At 40.7% G+C, this 20600-nt stretch overlaps 1 protein-coding gene across 33 annotated transcripts in view; it reads right to left on the bottom strand.

Moving 5' to 3' along the window:
* Positions 1 to 20600, bottom strand: part of FOXP1 (forkhead box P1) — a 544444-nt gene that overhangs the window by 311226 nt on the left and 212618 nt on the right. For 2 of the 33 annotated variants that reach the window (XM_088662400.1, XM_088662390.1), the window contains one exon: positions 3757 to 3806. The exons of 30 other annotated variants lie outside the window; for them this stretch is intronic. The gene's annotated coding sequence lies outside the window, so the exon portion shown is untranslated. Of the gene's footprint in view, positions 1 to 3756; positions 3813 to 20600 lie in introns of those variants that run through there. One more of the 33 variants, XM_088662391.1, reaches the window with a different exon arrangement.

Here is a 20600-nt window from a genome sequence, read left to right as displayed (position 1 = left end):
CCTCTCTCTCTTTCCTCCTGCCGCTCGTGCCCTTGGTGCTTCGTGCGGCGCTGCTTCACGCTTTGTCAGCGCTGCAGCCGCCACCGCTTCTGGGCACCCACCCGACCCCGCAGGCTTCCTCCTCCTGCCGCGGCCGGCATTGCAGGAGCTGGGTCCTGCTGGCTGGTGCTCCGTGCGGCACTGCTGCACGCTTTATTGGCACTAAAGCAGCCACCGCCGCTTCCGGGCACTGACCCGACCCGGCAGGCTTCCTCCTCCTGTCGCGGCCGGCATGCTGGGTCCTGCTAGCTGGTGCGGAAGTATGGCTTATTTTCGGGGTATGTCTTATAGCTCTCAAATGGTTAAAAACCCTGCCATGGCTTACTTTCTGACTACGTATTAAAAAAGGGGAAACACGGTAGTTATCAGTACCAGCCATTGTGAAGCTCAGTTCAAACAAACAAAACATAATCTTTGGGGGCAAAGAAAAAACTCTACAGATGAAACTGACTTTGTTCTCTCTAGCACAAACTTTCGCAATCTTGATGTTTATCCATTTATTCTCACTTTAAATAATATATTACTCAGAAGCCTTTGTTCTCAGAGATCGGGTAGGTTTCAGTGCAACATATACATGTGGCTATGTATTGATTTAATTCTTTTAAGGCTTACTTTTATTACCACAGTCCTTATTGCTCTTGTTGTTAACCCAAAAAGATATACTTCTAGATAAGCTGCCTTGAGTATATCAACAGAACCAATTTCGTCATTCAGACATTTCCCCTACAAAATAAATACACATCACTGTTTTTAGGGAATTCCGTTGTAAGTCATGCAGAACACACCAAGTATACCAAGGATTACTTAGTGCCATTAAAAAGTGGAAAAGTACACAGTTATGTGATCTAAAGCGAGGGTGTGCTTTTTTTCCCCCCACGTAAACATCAGAGTATTCTCTTTCATGCAAAACGGTATGTAATCCTTTAAGAAACAAAACTTATCTTCCATTTTCTAGTCATATAATCAGTGTATAGAAGAAGTGGGGAAAATTTAATTTGCATCAAGTTAATAGATCAAACTACAAATAGCACTTAAATTTAATTCAACATCACATTATTAAACACTTTGGTAAGTAGCTTATGTGCTAATAGCAAATTGTTCGAAATTTAACTAAGCACTGATCATTTGAAGAACAGTACAACATTTGTAGACAACCCGTGAAGCTTTTTTTCAGGTACAATCCACTGAATGTTACAGGTGCTTAGTGTCTCCTGAAATCAATGGGAATTGGGTGTTATCTGCGTATACAATCCAATCTACATGTCTGAAAAGCAAGTGCTACATTACTCCTGGAACTACTGTATACTCTTCAGCTTTAAAAGGCTAGTTTGTTGTAAAGTATTCTGAAACAACCTTCCCCCTAACATTGTAGCCTTTCTCGTAAATTGACCTTTGGACATTAAGGGTCATTTAAACAAGTAATCTGTCACCTGTATTAGAAAATTATATACCATACTCTAAATTGTTCCCTTTTTTGCAACATGCAGATCAGTTATTTTTTCAATCTTCCAAGTACCATAATCAAATCTTCCTATGCATTTTTGATCTATTAACTTTTTATTCATCAATTAGTGCCAACTTTAATAATTATGCAGCTGTGCTAGAAACATCACTAAAAAACTTGGAGAACATGGAATATTCCACCACCACCCCTCTTCTTTACAACAGCTGTATTTGCAGGCACTGAGGCAATGCATTAGAAAAAAAAGTGTTTTCCTTCCTATATGCGTACACTGTTTAAATTTAGGCTTAAGCTTCCTAAATAACACATCAACAGCACATGCGTACTGGGGCCTCGCGTATATTTTGACATCTCATGCAATATATGAATTTGCTGACACATCTAATAAATTTGATTTTTCCATTAAAATCTCAAATTTGGACACACAAAATGCATTTTACACCACCACCAATGCCCCACACTGCATGGTTCTGCTGCTGAAAAAGTCTCCACCCTCTGTTCTATAGCAGCCTTCAAATTCCTATGAACTTAACAGTTTCACCCCCTCTTTTATGTTAGGTAAAGAGAAATGTGCTGTGCAGGTTCTAGTCCTTTCATTCCATCAGGTAAAAAAAGTATTCCTCCTTTCAGACAAACAGCAACACAGAAGTCTGGGCATCTTTTCCAGGGAAGGATGGGAGACTATTATATTACCTTACAACAAAGTGACACTCTTGGCCATGGTCATGTGAAAATATTTCTGAGGTATCCTTTAACACCCTTTAAATATTGAAACAATAAAAACAATATTTGCTGTTGTACCTTTGAAGCTCTGACAAAAGCTTTGTTTTAGCACTTACCACAGTGTGCAATAAGAGTTAATAATCAAATCTGCCCCAACCCCCACAAATGTTAAACAAAAAGATAAAAGAAATGCAAATAGCTATTGTCATGGAAAGTTAAAGTACCTGTCTGTATTTTTAAGAGAAAACTATTATCTCTATCAATCAAAATTTAAGAATACAATAGCGCTAATCACATAAGGTGCTTTGACTGAGGTGCTTTTTCCTCATAAAGAAAGACTATAAAAGTAATATACTAACAATTAGATAAGCTATTTGCAATGTTGCTACGAAGCGGGGGGGGGGGACTTTAAGCAGTCTTATTGTTAATAAAATGCTTCTGAATGTGTGTGTTGATTTGCACCCAAGAAGCCTAAAAAGGTGCCTACACATTTTAATAAGATTGGTGAAATTTTATTCAGATCCTCATGCTTGCCAACATGTGGTAGAATAGCACACTCTTCTGTTTAAGAGGAGTTACTCAAATGAAGGAAATAGTTAATTGGTAACCCAAATTCTTACTTCTAGCCTCGATGTACAATAATCATATTTTCAACAAACATGAGGATTTTATTTGTCTTTCTCTTTAAAAAGCAAAAAAAATTTTTTTAAAAAAAACCTCATTTGACTTTCAAATAGAAGCCAGCATTCTCTTATAGGCTGCACGAATCTCATACAGAGTACATACATAAATACAGTTTCAGGCATGGGTTTTCATTTTTTAAAGCAGATTCAATCAGGGAACTGAGTTGGTGCAGTTGATAAGAGAACACACAGCAGCAATTATGTCTAGATTAAAAGTAACAGCAAGTGATATTTAAAATGCCTTTAGTAGACAGTTAAAACTAGCATGCCCCTCACACAGAAGCAATAGGACTGTCAGCTTCCCTCATCCCACTTTCTCTCTGCATTATCAGGTTCCCTACTCTATAGTCCTATTACTTTCTGCATCATAGCTAACATCTCTAGTGTGCTATTAATATCAATGAAGAGACGATTCAATTTCCACAAAAGAAAAAAGAAAAACCTACTCCCTAGTATAAAACAGACATTCTGGTGAGGACTCTAACAGAGGACAAAACAGAAACAACTGTCTTGTTGCTTTTTACAAAAACAAAACTATTGTGCATGCCATTTGAAAGCTTTTAGTAAACAATGAAACTATTCCCCCCCCCCCACAGTGGCAAACATAAATGCCCGACAAACAAGCAAGTCAAACACATCCCCCTCTCCCTACTCTCAGAGAACAGTGTGCTGTTACCTGCACAAGAAAAAGTAAACCCTAAAGAAACACCTGGATTCATAAACCTTAAAGGTGGCAACAAACTCCCTAAACTACCAGGGCTCCTGCAAAGAGGTCTGAACAGGACAGAATTCTGAACATTTATAAAGAGGAGCAATAAAGGATAATGATCTTAAATAATACACACTTACCCATTAATGAAGAGGAAGACAAGGTCTGAGCTGTTGTAATAATTCCCAATCTAGCAAAGAAAAAGTTGAGAGTTCTGGAAAGACCGTACGGTTTACTTCTAACTAGCCAGATTTCCTCTGCCTCAACATTGGCTGCAGTGTAAGGAAGGACTGAAGGTATGTGGTCTAAACACAACAAAAGCCACTGCCTTACTCTAGATTAAATATGCAGGAAGAGGCCCCTTTGCATAAACACAAACACTCGGCAAATGAGTAACTGGCTCAAATCAGACGCCTGCTGTGCATTCTACCTGTCCTGATCTCTCAGGAGCTGCACAGCCTGTTTAATAGGGATGGTGGCTAAAAAAGATCACACAGCTACACGCAACCCGCCCCCCATAAATAGCAGCAATAACAACTAATAAATAGGAACAATATTAAGAACTGAATTGACATTTGCCGTTACAAAAGAAAACATTTCCTCACCCACACACCTTTCAAGGCAGAGAAAGACAAAAGAGACGTACAAGCAGGAAAGAATCCAGTAGGTAGAACATACTTTCTTTAATTAAACCTCAAATTCATCAGAATTACAGGTTTCGACTGAGTCTCCAAGCATGTATACTTAAAAGTAAATTCCACTGACATTGATTAAACTAATTTCTAAGTGGAAATGTTAAAGGCTAAGCTGTTGGGTTTGGGGGGCAGGAAGGACTTTACAACTTACATCTTTGAAGCATGTAAGAAAAAGAAAGGCAGGATTTGTTTCTTGTTGTTTCAAAATAGAAACAATTTTATTGCTCAAACTGTCATTCCCCCCCAAAAAAACAAAATGTACAGAATATTCTAGAAAGGCGTTGCTTTAGAAACAATCCAATATAAACAAATATACTTTCTATTAAGGTTGGAAGGGGGAGAGGAAATTTGATATTTATGTCAGACACTTTCCCCCCATCAGATGACCCAAAACAGTTTGCAGAACAATCCTATGCATGTTTTCTTGAAAGGAAGTAGTCCTCCAAAAGTTGCTAAATTATTATTAATTAAATTTTATATACATCTTGATTAACAAAACAAAACAGAAACCCTCAAAAGTTGACTACAAGTATGGCTGCTGGGAGCTGGAGTCCCACAAATATCTGGAGGGTGACAGGTTCCCCCAGCCCTGTTTTACACGCCATCCCCCATATGAATTTCCAAAGCGTATACATTTCATCTGTTAAAGACAAAATTTGACCATTTGTGTTAGTACATGGAGGCAATGTGAGCACTACCCTCCCTGTACAATTACCTCTGTTCATAGATAGACAAGAGTGACCCTGTTGATTCTCCTGGATATCTCAGCAGCTTTCATTAACATCAACTATGGTATCCTCCTAGAGCGTCTGCCCAAACAGGGACTGGATGGCAGTGTTTTGCAATGGACCCTGTCTTTATTTGGCCAGCCATCTCCAGAGAATGGTGCTTAGGGGACGCTGCACAGTCTTCTGCAATCTTCCATGTAGGATTTCACAGGGAACAATCTTGTCCCTCAAGCTGTGTAACATCTATATCGGGGGTCCTCAAACTACGGCCAGCCCGCCAGGGTCCTGAATCCAGCCCGCCCAGCAGATCTCTCCAGACCTGCCCCCCCTCGGCAAGGACCAAGGCTCGGAAGCCTATATCTGCAAGAGTGGCAGCAGATGTGGGTTGGTGTCTGGCTCCAGTAATGGACTGGATGAGAGCCAAAAAAACTGCAGAGCAGGGGGTGGGGGCAGCCAGGTACACTTGCCCTTGGCCTCAGAGGGCTAAGTCAACTGGGGGCCCACGCCAGGGACTCACTGCTTCTTTGTTTGAGTTTGTAACTTTATTCTAACAGGACTCCCACCCCAGGCCTATGACAAGCTCTGCATGGGGCTGGCTGGTATGCTGAATAAAGGTGTCCAGGAGGCAGAGAAGCTTAGAAGGACATGGGGAGGAAAGATGGAATGCCTCCCTAGCCACCCCCAACTTCTCCATCACATGACCATCTTTGTATGTTTGAAAATGCTGTGTTAAATGTGGGGGGGGGGGTGACATTGTTATGACTCTTGCTGTGGCAAGTTTGTTGTTGTTGTTGTTGTTGTTGTTGTTGTTGTTGTTGTTGGTATCCTTCTGTCTCAAGAGACAATCAAGTACACCTCTGGGGGTAAAGTCAAACCACTGTGTTAGCAGCACCAAAGTGACCTCCCCAGGACACAACCCTAGGAAGTGTTTATACAGGTGCTGGGCTGCCCAGACAACAAACCCACTTCTCGGCTTCGTTGATGTGGTCCAAAGGAAAGCAGAGCAATTACCTTTGGCACCAGTTTGGCTGCAAGAGTTGCCAGAAGGAGGCATACAAGGTGCCAGACAACCGTCTTAGAGACTCCACTTCGGATTAGTGCACTATTTACGCGTTAGCCTTTTTATTATGATCTATTATTATTATTATTATTATTATTATTATTATTATTCACACACATTCAAATGACATATGTAGATGTAAAATTATAGTAGTATCTTATAAAATCCCAGGTGAGTTACTTTTAGTAATGAGATCTTTAAAAAGAAAAGAAATTGTAATATGACTGTTCTTAGCTGAGTTGACATATTTCTACAGCCACAAAATATAACAATTAATGTGACAGCCACATGTAGCCTTATTATTTATCTATTTAAGAATAGGCCTTATATTTACTTGGATTCTAGAATTATTTGGTACACAGTCTATCAAGCACTTATTCACATGAAAGAAAACCTCTCATTTACATGAGCACTGGAAACCCAAGGAAGCTTTAATGTGCAGCACTCAAACTTTCAAGAGAGGGCTTCTGCATCTGGACCTCTGCATCTGGGCTTTTACTTGCTTTTGGAGGCTACCCTCATTTTTTCAAAGAGCTCAGAAAAAAGGGCGACCCACCAGCACAACACACCATGATATATTTATTAAAGGGGTGCTGCTAAAATAAAGTATTTCCCTCCCATGAGCTTACAGTTTCTGACTGCACCAAGGTGAGAGTTGGATCCTGGCCAGTTAAATGAACAAAAGACACGCAACAGCAGTGCTTACTAGATACCCCTTTAAAAGAGCTTTGGATTCAACTAGCAAAGCAAGAAAATACCCATGCAACTGGAATTTCTCTTGAAGCATGTGGGAAAGCACAGGCAAACTGGATTTGTTGTGTGTTTGGGTCAACTCATAAACCAGGTATGCTAATAAGAAAAAAATATATATCAGGAGCTGCACTGTAAAACAAAAAAACCAGTTCCCTGTGCCAACAGGATATGAGGCAAAAATTGTCCCCTTTGCAGCCCTTGTCCCTAAAAAACTGGAACTAAATAACTCAATTTCCTGACCTGATAGGAAACAAAAAGCTTAACAGGATTGATTTTTAATTAATACCTCATGAAGAGAGTCCATAAGAAATGCCAGACCTTTACTATTCACTATATTATTATTATTATTATTATTATTATTATTATTATTATTATTATTATTGCAGCATTATTATTATTAATTGAAATGACCTTTCAAATAAGGTGTTAGATCATATTCTCTGCATAGATAACAGTGATCTAACCTTCATGCAAATAAACCATAGAACAAAATGTAATCAGTATATCGCTGTGTAAAAGCCTTTGTCCATCCCCATGGAGGTTCTAATGACTGTTTTGGCAGTTCTGGCTGGTAGTTATGCCTGCTTGCTCACATATATCTCCTACTGGTTGAGCAAGCTAATGGAAGTGCTGTTAGTGGAATCCAATATTAATGCTCTGCATCGTGCAAAACTGGATGCAACTGAATATAATATACAATTATAGGTGGTATCTAATTCCATAGCTAATAGATGCTGGGTTTTAAATTAATATTTTAATAAGGAAACTGAAATAAATACTACTACTCCTACTCAGGTAGAATAACACTGCATTCTGGATCTGACAGTCTTTCCTGCTGTTAAGCCTGTTCTCCATAGCACTCTGTTGGGCTGGGCGGGGGATGGGGGGGCATTCAAGATTCAAATGTCTGAGTGACACATCCTGATGCACCGAGTCAAAGATGTCATCTTCATGCAAGCTCCACTAGCTATATGCTTGAGAGGAAAATGAAGCACACACACACATACAGTACAGAGACTGGGGGAGGGGAGTCAGACCTCCAGAAAATAAACAGGGTATATGGTTTCAAAGGCTACAGACACAGACATTTCATTGTTCGAGCCAATTATCAGTGGAAAATAATAACAACAGATGGATTGAGAGTCACTGACTTTTCATATGCACTTCATCTCTGCACAACAGATGATGAAATGCGAGAGCTATCTCAGAAAGGCAAAACATCTTTCAGCAAAAGAACTCTATACTCCAGATGGGGACCTTCTAAGGCAGCTGATTATCTTCTTATAATGTTTTAAGAGTGACTTACTAAAACATTTCAAGAACTAATCAGATACGATGGGCACAATGGCACCATTGTTTGGAAGGAGGAGAAACTTTGGACTTGTGACTGAAAACAGTCAACACACGTTTCTAGAAGGTTAGAAATGTGCATTGCCTGTTTCCACATCAAGTGCTCTCAGCTCCAAATAAAGGCCTGATCCCATCATTCATGAGCTGGCAGCAGCTACAGTGGGGACTTTGCCAGTGGAACCAGGCCCAAAATTGGAACGTCTGCTTCTGGCAGAAGAGTAATTCATCTCCCAACACATACAGATACATGCTTCTACTACTTGGGTGAGAAAACTAGAAAAAGATCTGTCTCAAGAAAGCACACTCTTCACCATTTCATGTGCAGAAATAAAGACGGAACTATAACTAACCTTTACAATGCATCCTTGCTGCCTAGAGATAACCTCAAAGTTGAGATAAGCATTTGAAAAAAACAGGTACACTTGTTGCATGGGATTACACTGACATTATTTTACAGCGTTCAAAGAATAATTTCTGGTACAGTATTGTAAATCTGGATAAACTCAACCTTAAATATGCTACACTTAGCACCCAATATGTAAGTTGCTCCTGCATAAGACTTGTTTAAAGCAGGGGTGGAAAAAAGAGACAAGGATGCTTGGATAAGCTGTGTGTATGTATATGGTGTTTTAAAAGTATACAAACAAGTGCATTTCTCTTTATAAACTATTTTTTTATAAAGTATACAAATACCAATGCAACATAACATCCTCCCCGCCCCCCCAAAGGCCACATAGGAAATCACTTCTGAACCTGTGGGAATTTCAACGTTGAGTTGTAATGTTGCTGTTCTAATGAGAGGAAACATCACTTAACCTACTAGATATGTGCACATCCTTGTACATACCTGAATAAATTATATGGATTGTGGCCCTTATCTACCATGACTTACTAGATGTCCCTGAACAAGACATGTCCTTGTATCTCACTATCAGTTCCTGATCTGTAAGGTCAGAATAAGAGTGAACTAGACAACCAAGGTTCTTTTGCGGAATCACAACCTGAAATGCTATGCATATTAAAATAATAGAAATGACAAACAGTAGAACGCACATTTTGTCTACCCTACACCATGACTAGACAGCGAGGTAAATCAAACTGATATGTAGTAAAGCATGCATACTTTCACTATCACTAGTCTTTTTCAGGAAATGAAGCATAATATGGTTTCAAAGGAAATACGAGCATTAAATGTTGGAAGTTTAGATGAAAAGCTACACCAGTAAATGCCATATCAGTGTTCAATTTTGAAACCATCACCATCCACTCTTTCCTCTAACTCTGACCAATTATGGGTTTGATCTAGGCTTAGTCATAATTAGAGGAGACTCGCTGAGATCAATGGGATTTAAGATTAACGTTTTGTCCCATTAAGTATGACTAAAGGCGCAATCCAGGACACACAAGGCCCCTTCACCTAGATTGTGCAAAGCAGTGGAGCCACTTTCTGCAGCCCAGCCACTCACCAGGCTGGTGCAGAGATTGCATCTGCATCAGACCCGATACAGTCAGGCAACAGCAGCAAGACTGGTTTGGGATCCAATGGATCCCATACCGGTTCAGCCCTGTCCACTCCCCACCCTTGGAAGGCCCCGTTGGTTTTCCACTGACCTTCACAGGAGGGGATACTGCAAACATACCTCCCACCTTCCCACACTTTCAGCAGGCAGCAGTCAACCCTGAAGGAGTGATGTTTGTGCCACTCGGCCAGCAGAACACAGCGGAAGGGCACCTCTGCTCATTCTAAATCACCAGTGTAAGGGTTTATTTTTTGTTGCTCTGTAACTGATGGAAATAATTAGTTTATCCAACTACGCACAGAAAAATTAGCATGACACACAGCATCCCTCTAAATTTTCGTTTTACAAAATACTGTTAAAAAAATATTAAAAAATTCTGATCAGTATGGCCCTCAAAGGATAAAATAGAAAAAAAAATCTGTGCCAATCAGCTAACACCTAAATATTAAGAGTTATTTCATGAATAAAGCTCTATAAGCTCTACCAGGATGTGGTGTATGTCCTTAACACAACCTGTAACACACAAAGGCTGCATTTGGACACCGTGACAGGAATTAACCCAGCTGGAGGAGTATGTAGATCAGTGGGGGGTTAGGTTTGTTCCCATTATGATAAACCATGGTTTGTTGTGATGTTCAAGTGCACTGGATTTGCACAGAGTAAAATTCTGCAACTCAGTTAAGCAGCAAAGAGGAAAACAAACGACATGTAACAGAACTATCTGGCTAAGCTCATGCTTAGTGGATAATTCCCCAAACGTATCCCCATATCCTTCACTAGCCCACAGTTATGGCACCCAACCAAATATTATGCTTCCTGCCAGATAGACAGACAGACAGTTTTAATAGGCAGCCACCAGAGAACATCTTTGCATAATAATAAATATCATAAAAGGGGGGAAATATTTCTGCCTCTGGGGTTATCAGTTCTATTTTTCCTAACCATTCACACTAAGAGTTGTGAAACCACAAAAATGTACTTGCGGTTTTAAAAAATACCCATATTAAGACTCTGTATTTGGTGCAATATACCAGACAAAACGTTGGCTTCTTCATGGTTCTAGTTTTGTGTCATATAGGATGAAAATAAGAGAGATGCGAGAGTGAGCCTGGTTTTACATTGGATGCTGCTTTTCAGGAGCGGAATTGACTGACTGATTATATTTCTATGCTGTTTTCCATTTGAGTAATTCCTGAAGTGACTTACAAACGATATATAACAACAAGAGCAATAAACATAACAACAAAACATCACAATTACATCACAAAATATCACAATTATAATGTCTGGGCCATTGTGAGATGACCCTACCAAGTCATATATAACAATTAAGAAATTCACAATATTTTTTATAATCTGTAAAACAATGCTGACAAAACAGCAACTTAAAAGTAGTCTAAAATCCACTATATTTCCCCCAGTACCTCACTATCACTCACTCACTCTGCTCAATTTATTAAAATATGCCGACCAACAAATCAAGACTCTGCTTCTTTGGAGGTTTTTAAGCAGAGCTTAGATCAGCGTTTCTCAACCGCTGTTCCGCAGTACACTAGTGTGCCGCCAGACGCTGGCTGGTGTGCCGGGACATGTCGCGGCGAGAAGGGCAATTTGCTGCCTTGTCACGTGCCGCCGGCCTTGGGCAGCCCCCCCCCCAAAAAAAAGAGAGAGAAGAGGCCAGGCGCTGCAGGGCGCTCCGAGCGCTCGGCACTTTGGAGCGCTCCGCTCTGCAGCCGCCGGCCTTGGGCATCCCCCCCCCAAAAAAGAAGAAGAATAGGCCAGGCGCTGCAGGGCGCTCGGCGCTTCGGAGCACTCCGCTCTGCAGCCGCCGGCCTTGGGCAGCAAAAAAGAAAAGAAAAGAGGCCAGGCGCTGCAGGGCGCTCCGAGCGCTCGCCGTTTCGGAGCGCTCCGCTCTGCAGCCGCCGGTTCCAGGCACCGAGGCGGCAGGCCTCGGGCAGCCCCCCCCCCAAAGAAGAGGCCAGGCGCTGCAGGGCGCTCCGCGCGCTCCCTGCTGCTACAGCAGCAGCAACAGCAGCCGGTTCCAGGCCCCTCTGGCTGGCTGGGGCGCTCGGTGGTCTCGCTCTACAGGGCATGGAGGTATGTCTTATGGAGGTGGTGTGCCTCGTGATTTTTTTTCACGGAACAAGTGTGCCGTGGCCCAAAAAAGGTTGAGAAACACTGGCTTAGATGGTCATCTGTCATGGATCCTTCAGTTGAGACTCCTGGGTTGCAAAGGTTGGACTAGATGGCCCTCGAGGTCCCTTCCAACTCTACTGTTCTATGCTTCTCTAATATGTGTGCTGATAGGCAGAAACCCTACTCACACCAGGGCTGCTTATCCCCAAAGTCAAATTTTCACTGTGAGATTGGGATCAAATTTAAACATCTTTATTGGGACTTTATACTCTCACTGATGAGCACCCATCATTCAGCCCCCACAAACAGTAGCAATCCAAGCAACAAGCAAAGGCAGTGATATCATTTTATAGATCTATGCGTTGGATACCCAACAATTGTCCTCAAGGCCAATCCTCACTCTCCCCCATGTTTCTGCTATAATTAAACATTTCCAGGCTGGTGGAGCTGCCAGGGATCAGGGTGGGCAGATAGAATTAGTTACCTCTTTCCCATCCCAATACTCATAGGTGACAGAAGTTATCCACCTCATGTGCAACTTAGTAAAATTAAAACTTAGTTGGTCTCTAAGGTGCTACTGAAGGATTTTTTTATTTAGTAAAACTGAAGTAAAGGTAAAGGAACCCCTGACCATTAGGTCCAGTCGTGGACGACTCTGGGTTTGCGCCGCAAACCCAGAGTCATCCACGACTCTTGGCCAGAGTTGGCCAAGGGAGCCGGCGTACAGCTTCCGGGTCATGTGGCCAGCATGGCTAAACTGCTTCTGGCAAAATCAGAGCAGCACACAGAAAGGCCGTTTACCTTCCTGCCGGAGTGGCACCTATTTATCTACTTGCACTTTGACGTGCTTTCGAACTGCTAGGTTGGCAGGAGCTGGGACAGAGCAACGGGAGCTTACCCCATCGCGGGGATTCGAACCGCCGACCTTCTGATCGGCAAGCCCTAGGCTCTGTGGTTTAACCCACAGCACCACCCGCGTCCCACTGAAGTACCTGAACTTAAAAACCAACTTAATCTTAGTGAACTAAACCATTACAAACCCAAGTGTTTCTCTATTTGAAGAATTTTCACCTCGCTCTATGGCTGAAAAAGCCTTCCAGAGTGGCTTACAAAGATCAACAATAAGACAAACACTGTCCACAAGCTTACAATCTAAAGACACGTCACAAAAGGAAAACAGTTTGGGAGGGAGAAGGAAAAACAAACAAACTGAGACCCGAGTTTTAGTTACAAAGTTCTTATAACAAGCAGCTAGAATGGAAACAATTCAGAGGAACAAAAAGTTCTGGTCTTTCAGTAGAACCAATGGAGTGGTCCAGCTCCCCTTCTCTTCCTGATGGAATAAATGACTGCTGCCAGATGACACAGGTGAGGAAGGGGAGTGTGGATTTTGTTATAAACATCTTTCATGCATTTCCATCTTGAATCTGACGTTTTGAGCACCACAGGATTATAAACATGTTGCTATTTGCCTTACATAATATAACTAACCAACATCTTAAATGTCAAGAGTTAATGTATAAACAAAAGGAACAATTCCAGAGAAAGCAACACAGGGAGAGAGATTGACAAGCTAAAATAAGCCTTCCTCAGAATAACTCAGAAATTAGATCTTCTGAAGAAAACAAAAGACCTTGGGGTAATTTTTCTAAGCCAACCCACGGAAAATCCACCCCCCCTCCTCTTAAAGCAAAGGTGTCATTGCAACCCCAAATTGCTGCATCTGTACATTGGACTATGGGCAAACGTTAGGACAATTCTCCTGCCAAAGTAAAAGTACCCATAGAAGTCACAACACTCCAAAAAGTGATTAAGATAATTCATCTAGGAAAGTATGATTGTTCTTTCACTGTACTTACCCTGTTAGCACTGCTTAGGTATCCCCCCCAACCACACATATAAACATCTTGCCCATATTTAACCATGTTTCATGGGCAATATCAGAATCATTGCATATTTTTGGAAAGGGGCTTACCATACAATGCCCCCAGGATGAATGACATTTGTCTTACAAATGCTTTTATTTGCCATTGTATGATCAAAGAGACATTAAAATTTCTGTCAAAATACGTATTTCCTTTCAGTGTGTCTGGTTAGGGTTCCAACGTATGCCTAAAGTCTGTTCAACTACCAGGCAATTAAAAAAAAAAGTCGATTTTCATGTATTAAGGTGGTCTTGTGAAAATTTGTACAGAACACAGCTTTAATCTTTATTAAATCCCCTGCTTTGGTGGCTCTATTTTAGTCCTCTTTTTGCCACTTTCAGAAAGCTAGAAATTGCAATGAGTCAGTTCAGACATAATGCAAAACTACAGCTTAGTACTGTATGATCAAGCTTGTTCACACCCTCTTCCTCTGGAGCGTGGCCATGATAATGAGACAAGAAGCATCCTCTTCCACTTTTAAAGTAGCAAGAGTTCATAATTTTGTTTGAATGAGGAACTAAAAAATAAGCCAACACCAGAAACTATAGTTTGCTGCAATGTGTGTAATGATTTGCACACAAGAAGACTAAAAGCTCCCTACATATTTTAATAATATCTGCACAATTTTATTCAGCTCATCACATTTGCCAACATGTAAAATAGCATTCCTCTCTGCTGCAACAATAAATTTAGACTGCTTTTCAATCAATAATATATTTGTAGCCTATATGTTTAACCAGATTATCTTGCTTTAGCTTGCAGTGAACTTCCTTCTGCATGCATAAACTATTATTAACAGTGGGATGTATGTCTTCCTTTTGTCTGCAGCGAGCTTTCTTCATAGTAGGATAGCATGAACTGAAAATTGCATCAACTAAAAACCACCTGTCCTTAAAGTGTACACCAGTATGTGTACCAGGGCTTTTATCCACTCCTCCTCTACTGCAGTCCCATGGACTCCAAGAATATCAAACCTATCCATTCTTAAGGATATCAGCCCTGAGTGCTCCCTGGAAGGACAGATCGTGAAGCTGAGGCTCCAATACTTTGGCCACCTCATGAGAAGAGAAGAATCCTTGGAAAAGACCCTGATGTTGGGAAAGATTGAGGGTACTAGGAGAGAGGACGACAGAGGATGAGATGGTTGGATAGTGTTCTCGAAGCTACGAACATGAGTTTGACCAAACTGCGGGAGGCAGTGCAAGACAGGAGTGCCTGGCGTGCTCTGGTCCATGGGGTCACGAAGAGTCGGACACGACTAAACGACTAAACAACAACAAACCTCTACTGCAGTCCCTAACACTGCCTGAAAATATGTCTCTGGATCACAGGCCCTCCAGAGCATTTGAAACAATGCTTTCTGGCTATAGCCAGAAAGGAAAACTGGCAACCCCACCCCATGTGCAAACATAAATGCTTTCCACTGAGATCTCTGGATCTCAGAAGCCCATGACTTCTGAGACTGCCTCTTCCTGGTAAACAGCATATTAATGATAAACAGCAGCATTTTCAGCCAGCTCCTAATGAAAAGTGTGAAGGGAAACTAGTAGGTAGGGTAATAAGCAACCAAACAGAAGCTTCTTTGGATAATAAAGCACAATTCGAGCCCTTTAGGCTTAGAAGATTCCTCTGGTTTGGATCTAACTGCAGTTATGTATAGGACACACATAGCGAGGCTAGTCACTGGGTAGAAGACTTTGCTAATTGCCTAAGTCTGTTTTGGTGTATGGCCACCATTTGGCAAGCACAAAAAATATAATGCTGGTTGCAAGGCATAGAATAGCACAGCTGGAGCCAGGTAGCAAGCTTAAGATATTATTGTAGGTATAGCATCTGGTGCTTTGGTATATTCCATGTGCTTTTGAAATGGTTGTTTTAGACTCTCTCTCTCTCTCTCTCTCTCTCTCTCACACACACGCACGCACGCACGCACACACACACACACACACAGAGAGAGAGAGAGAGAGAGAGACTCTCTCCCTCTGACCCTTCATCCCTCTCTCTTTAAGTCAACTAAAAAGAAAACATCTCCAAATTTGAGAGGTTTGAATTTCTCATTTCATATTCAAATACTGATAATACCAGATACACCTGGGTCAGTATATATCTCTGTCAGTGTATAAAGAACCAAAATATAAAATTAAAATAAACCATTTTCTTCATCAACTAGTAAAAGAAGACTTGGAGTTCAACTGTTTTCTTTGGAAACCAAATTATTTGGCCTGGTTAGAGCCATGCCTTCCTTCGCATTACTCAAATGGGAGCATGAACACTCTAATAATTGTTTTAGTTTAAACACTTCTCAGTTTGCCTTTGACATGAGATTTATTTTCACTTCTAAGACTTTAAGAACAGTTGTTGCCCATGAACTCAAGGACTAGGTGGGTCAGTAAATGAACATATGTACCTGGTCTACATAAGAGGGAAACACATTTCCTAGACAGAAATAACTATATATGATTCATAAACAGAATTCTGTCAGGGTCCAAGAGTAAGGGGGGGGTTAATGCTTGTATTTTTAAAGTGGCATCAGTTCAAATGCAAGGATTAGCCGAGCACCCTGACAAGTTTGTCCAAAGTTGGATAAAACCATTTCCGCTCCTCATAAAAAACAAAAAGAGATTTCACTTTCACTATCTTTCGCTTGCAAGAAAAATACTACAGTGGTACCTTGGTTTAAGAACAGCTTAGTTTATGAACAACTTGGATTAAGAACACTGCAAACCCGGAAGTAGGTGTTTTGGTTTGTGAACTTTGCCTTGGAAGCAGAACATGTTTTGCTTCTTGTTGTGTGTGTTCCATTTGTAAATTGAGTCCCCTGCTGCTATGGGGAAAGCACGCCTTGGTTTAAGAACAGACTTCCAGAATAGATTAAGTTCATAAACCTGAGCTTGCATGCTCAGAGAGGTTAACTGTCAGCGACAGCAAGGGGAAATGGCAGGATGACAGGAAGCTCCACACACTGACAATGGGTCCGTTGTATGATTGCCCAATAATGAACACCCCTGACACTGGCCCTTTAAAATCATTGCTTCACTGGCTCCTGGTCGAGTTTCGGGTCAGGTTTAAGGTGCTGGTTTTGACCTTTAAAGCCCTATGCGGCCTAGGACCCTCGTACTTACAGGACCGCCTCTCCTGGTATGTCCCGCAGAGGACCCGAAGCTCCATGAATAATAATAGCTTAAGGGTCCCAGGCCCTAAAAAAGACAGATTATCCTCCACCAGGGCCAGGGCTTTTTCAGTGATGGCTCCGACCTGGTGGAATGCTCTGTCTCACAAGACTAGGGCCCTGCAGGACTTGATCTCCTTCCGCAGGGCCTGAAAGACAGAGCTATTCCACCTGGCCTTCAATTTAGCCTGATTCCTCCATTCCCTTTTCCCTTTCCTTTTTTTATGAAGAAACCCTTCTGGGACCCCACATTTAAACTCTTCCCTGGTCTCCTTGCTAGCCCTAGCAGGACCAAACATGGCCAGTTAGCCCTGGCGATTACTTGACGTTCACTAAACTGGGTTTCCCCCCCAAAAAATGACCCTGATTTTTTTTGAATTTTATTGACATGGATGCTATACTTATGTTGTATTTTATGCTGTTTTTAAGCTGTTTTAAAAGTCATTTTTAATTAATGTTTCATATTTGCTATTAGCCGCCCTGAGCCCAGTTTTCAGATCAGGAAAGGCAGGGTATAAATAAAATTTATTATTATTATTATTATTATTATTATTATTATTATTATTATTATTATTATTATTTGATGGCATGGAAGCATTCACCTAACCTCCAGTCCATCATGTTTTTCCTGCTTACTGGCAGATAAAGAGGGAAGGGGAAGATCAGTGAAGGTAATCAGCAATGAAGGTTCATTCAAACATAGCACTGATTTTAATATCATACTGTTGTTTTACTGTAAACCACCTTGAGATTCTATAGTGAAAGGCAAGTAAGAAAACCAGTAAAATAAATATTTCAATGCTCCTCAGGCAGGTCCAGCTCTGTGCCAGATAACTGATTCCCTAAAATGTCTGAACAAGGAGTCGTAGCCATCTCAGCTCCAAATTGGAAAAAATGCTGGCACGATGGGATTATTTATCACACATAGGTACATAGATCAAAGGTCACACTAAATGCTCCTGCTCCCATCTCAAAGCAACATACAGTGCTACCTCGACTTACGAACGACTCGACAACCGAATTTTTCGACTTACGAATGTCTTGACATCCAGAAAAAAACTGTGGCAGTTTTAGATAGGGATTTTTCGACTTACGAATTTATAGGTAGGGTTGCTTTGACTTAGGAATTTTTCTGTTTTCAATGCATTCCTATGGGAAATCACGTTTCCAATGGCGTTTTTTCGACTTACGATTTTTTTGACTTACGAAGGTGCCTTTGGAACAGATTAAATTTGTAAGTCGAGGCACCACTGTACACTCTTCCTTCATAACACAGTTTCTACTTTTAAAAGTTTTGTTCCACAACAAGTGTCTGCAGCAAATATTATGTCATATGGAGACAAGATTAGGTATGAAATATAGCATGAATAAATTATTTGCCACAACCTCTTTTAATTTTCAGTGATTAGCCATTTAGAGTCCGATTGTTTTTTATATACAGTGGTCCCTCGACTTACGAATTACTCGACATCCGTAGGTTTCGACTTACGAACGGGACAAATAGCCGCATGCTTACAAATTTTTCTACATCCGAACAGAAACCGTTGGCGGCTTTAAATGCGGTATTTTCGACTTATGAATTTTCCCGAATATTTTTTTTCCCTATGGGAAACCGCGTTTTGACTTCCGAACTTTTCGACCTACGAATGTGCATTCGGAACGGATTAAGTTTGTAAGTCGAAGGACCACTGTAAAAATAGTTAATCATATTTCACAATTGAGCAAAGTTTTTTTTAAAAAAAACAAAACAAAAACCAACAGCATACAGGATATACCTTAAAGTATGCTTTAAAATCCTTACCCCTCTTTTCAACCCCCTTGGAAAAACGATCATACAAAGTTATTGCATTTTATACTAATAAATGCAATGTGCTCGATTGTTTCTTTCTGCAATATGGATACTGTGCAGGATAATCATACTTTTATGGAAAGGTAATAAAAAATTCTCCATGAAAATAAACATAATATTGTACAGTAATCAAGCAAGAACTATTTCAGGAGCTTTTCATGAGTAGCCATTTACTTTGGCATAGAATTGCCGTGTGTAGCAAAGAATAGAGTATATGCACTAAGGGGGGAAGGGGGGAAGACTCAAGAACTAATACACAGTGAAAGACAAATTTAAAGCAGCCTTCTGGTGTACTGACACAAGAATATAAAAATGACATGAGCAAGAACAGATTAGTTTACATACTTTTCAATCACAGCTGCTGCTCGGAAACCACAATACCTTTAAAATGACATTCTGAGGAAACAGATACAGCACGGCTCTAGCAGTGGTGAGGCATACTTAACACGAAATTAAAAGGGCATTTTTTTATTTACCTACTTCATACAGCACTGAACCCCAGCACAATTACATGGGAAATTTTTTAGTATGATTAATTTAGAAATAAGCTAGTGATAAATAGAGTGCACAGAAAATGATTCCGCTAAGCAAATTTTTATCACCAGCCTCAGATGTCAAAACTTGGTTTCAACAAGGGAAAGAGCAAGGCACATCTTCTTGGTTAATATTTAATTGGGTGCTAAAGATTTCTTATAGAGGACCTCTGAACTACTGCTGACAGCCTCGCGAGGAATCCCCAGTGATGCCAAAGATGCATGCCCTTGCTGTATAAACTAAAATAACATGAAATTTAATCAAGTCATTCAATTAATAAATCACTTTAGTGGACACTGCTGCCCAACTCCTATTTAATTACAAAATTTAAAAAATATTTGCACACTGCAAGCACTCAGATGGGCTGTGAGGTTCTATAATACATACTTAACACTTGAGTGGGAGGGCAAATTTATATAATAAATGCACAGCTAAGTGCAATGATCTGATTCCACTCAAAGTGCAAAATCATTTAGCCTATCTTGTGGGATTTTTTTTAAAAAAATGCAAATAAACTCCCCCCCCCCAATCTTTACATTTATGTCATTGCCATGGCTGAATCCCAGGACTGAGCTGCTTTACCACTACAGAAAAGGCTGCCATCTTGACAGGTGCCAGTGAAAAAACTCAACACTGGCTGAAATGCTAATCACTTTGAACAAAGTTGAAACAAAGCATTACGAATGATATGTGAACATTACCACCTTTTTAAAACAATGTTTTCTGGAATTCCACTGTGCAATTTCTTACTCACTTGCAGTGTTCCACATTCTTGTCTGTGATAGCACTGGAAAAGAGCTCATGATGGCCTCAGTTACCATGCAAGAGTAGGTTTACAAATCCTATGGCTGCTGACCCAAAGGAATAGGAGAATCACAAAATACAGCCCAAGTTTTAATTATTCCAATATGCAATACACAGGGGAAAATATTACTAATAGATCTAAAATCATTGCAACAGAAATAAGATTAAATTTTTAACTACCCCATTAAGAAAATTCAATTGCCTGCTCTCCTGAAATGCATTTAAACCCTGCCTCACTCTTATAGAGGGAATCGGGAAGTTAAGAGCATATTCAACCAATTCATCATAAGATTGTACTGGCTGCTACTTTGTTTTTTAAGACCAAGTACAGTATGGGTTCCTGCCAACCCAGCAGTTCGAAAGCACGTCAAAATGCAAGTAGATAAATAGGAACCGCTACAGTGGGAAGGTAAACGGCGTTTCCGTGTGCTGCTCTGATTCGCCAGAAGTGGCTTTGTCAT

This window comes from Zootoca vivipara, chromosome 2 (genome assembly GCF_965207765.1).
Source record: "Zootoca vivipara chromosome 2, rZooViv2.hap1.1, whole genome shotgun sequence".
NCBI classification, from domain to species: Eukaryota; Metazoa; Chordata; class Lepidosauria; order Squamata; family Lacertidae; genus Zootoca; species Zootoca vivipara.
The sequence above is the reverse complement of the archived record's forward strand: the minus strand, read 5'-3'. Positions and strand labels throughout refer to the sequence as shown.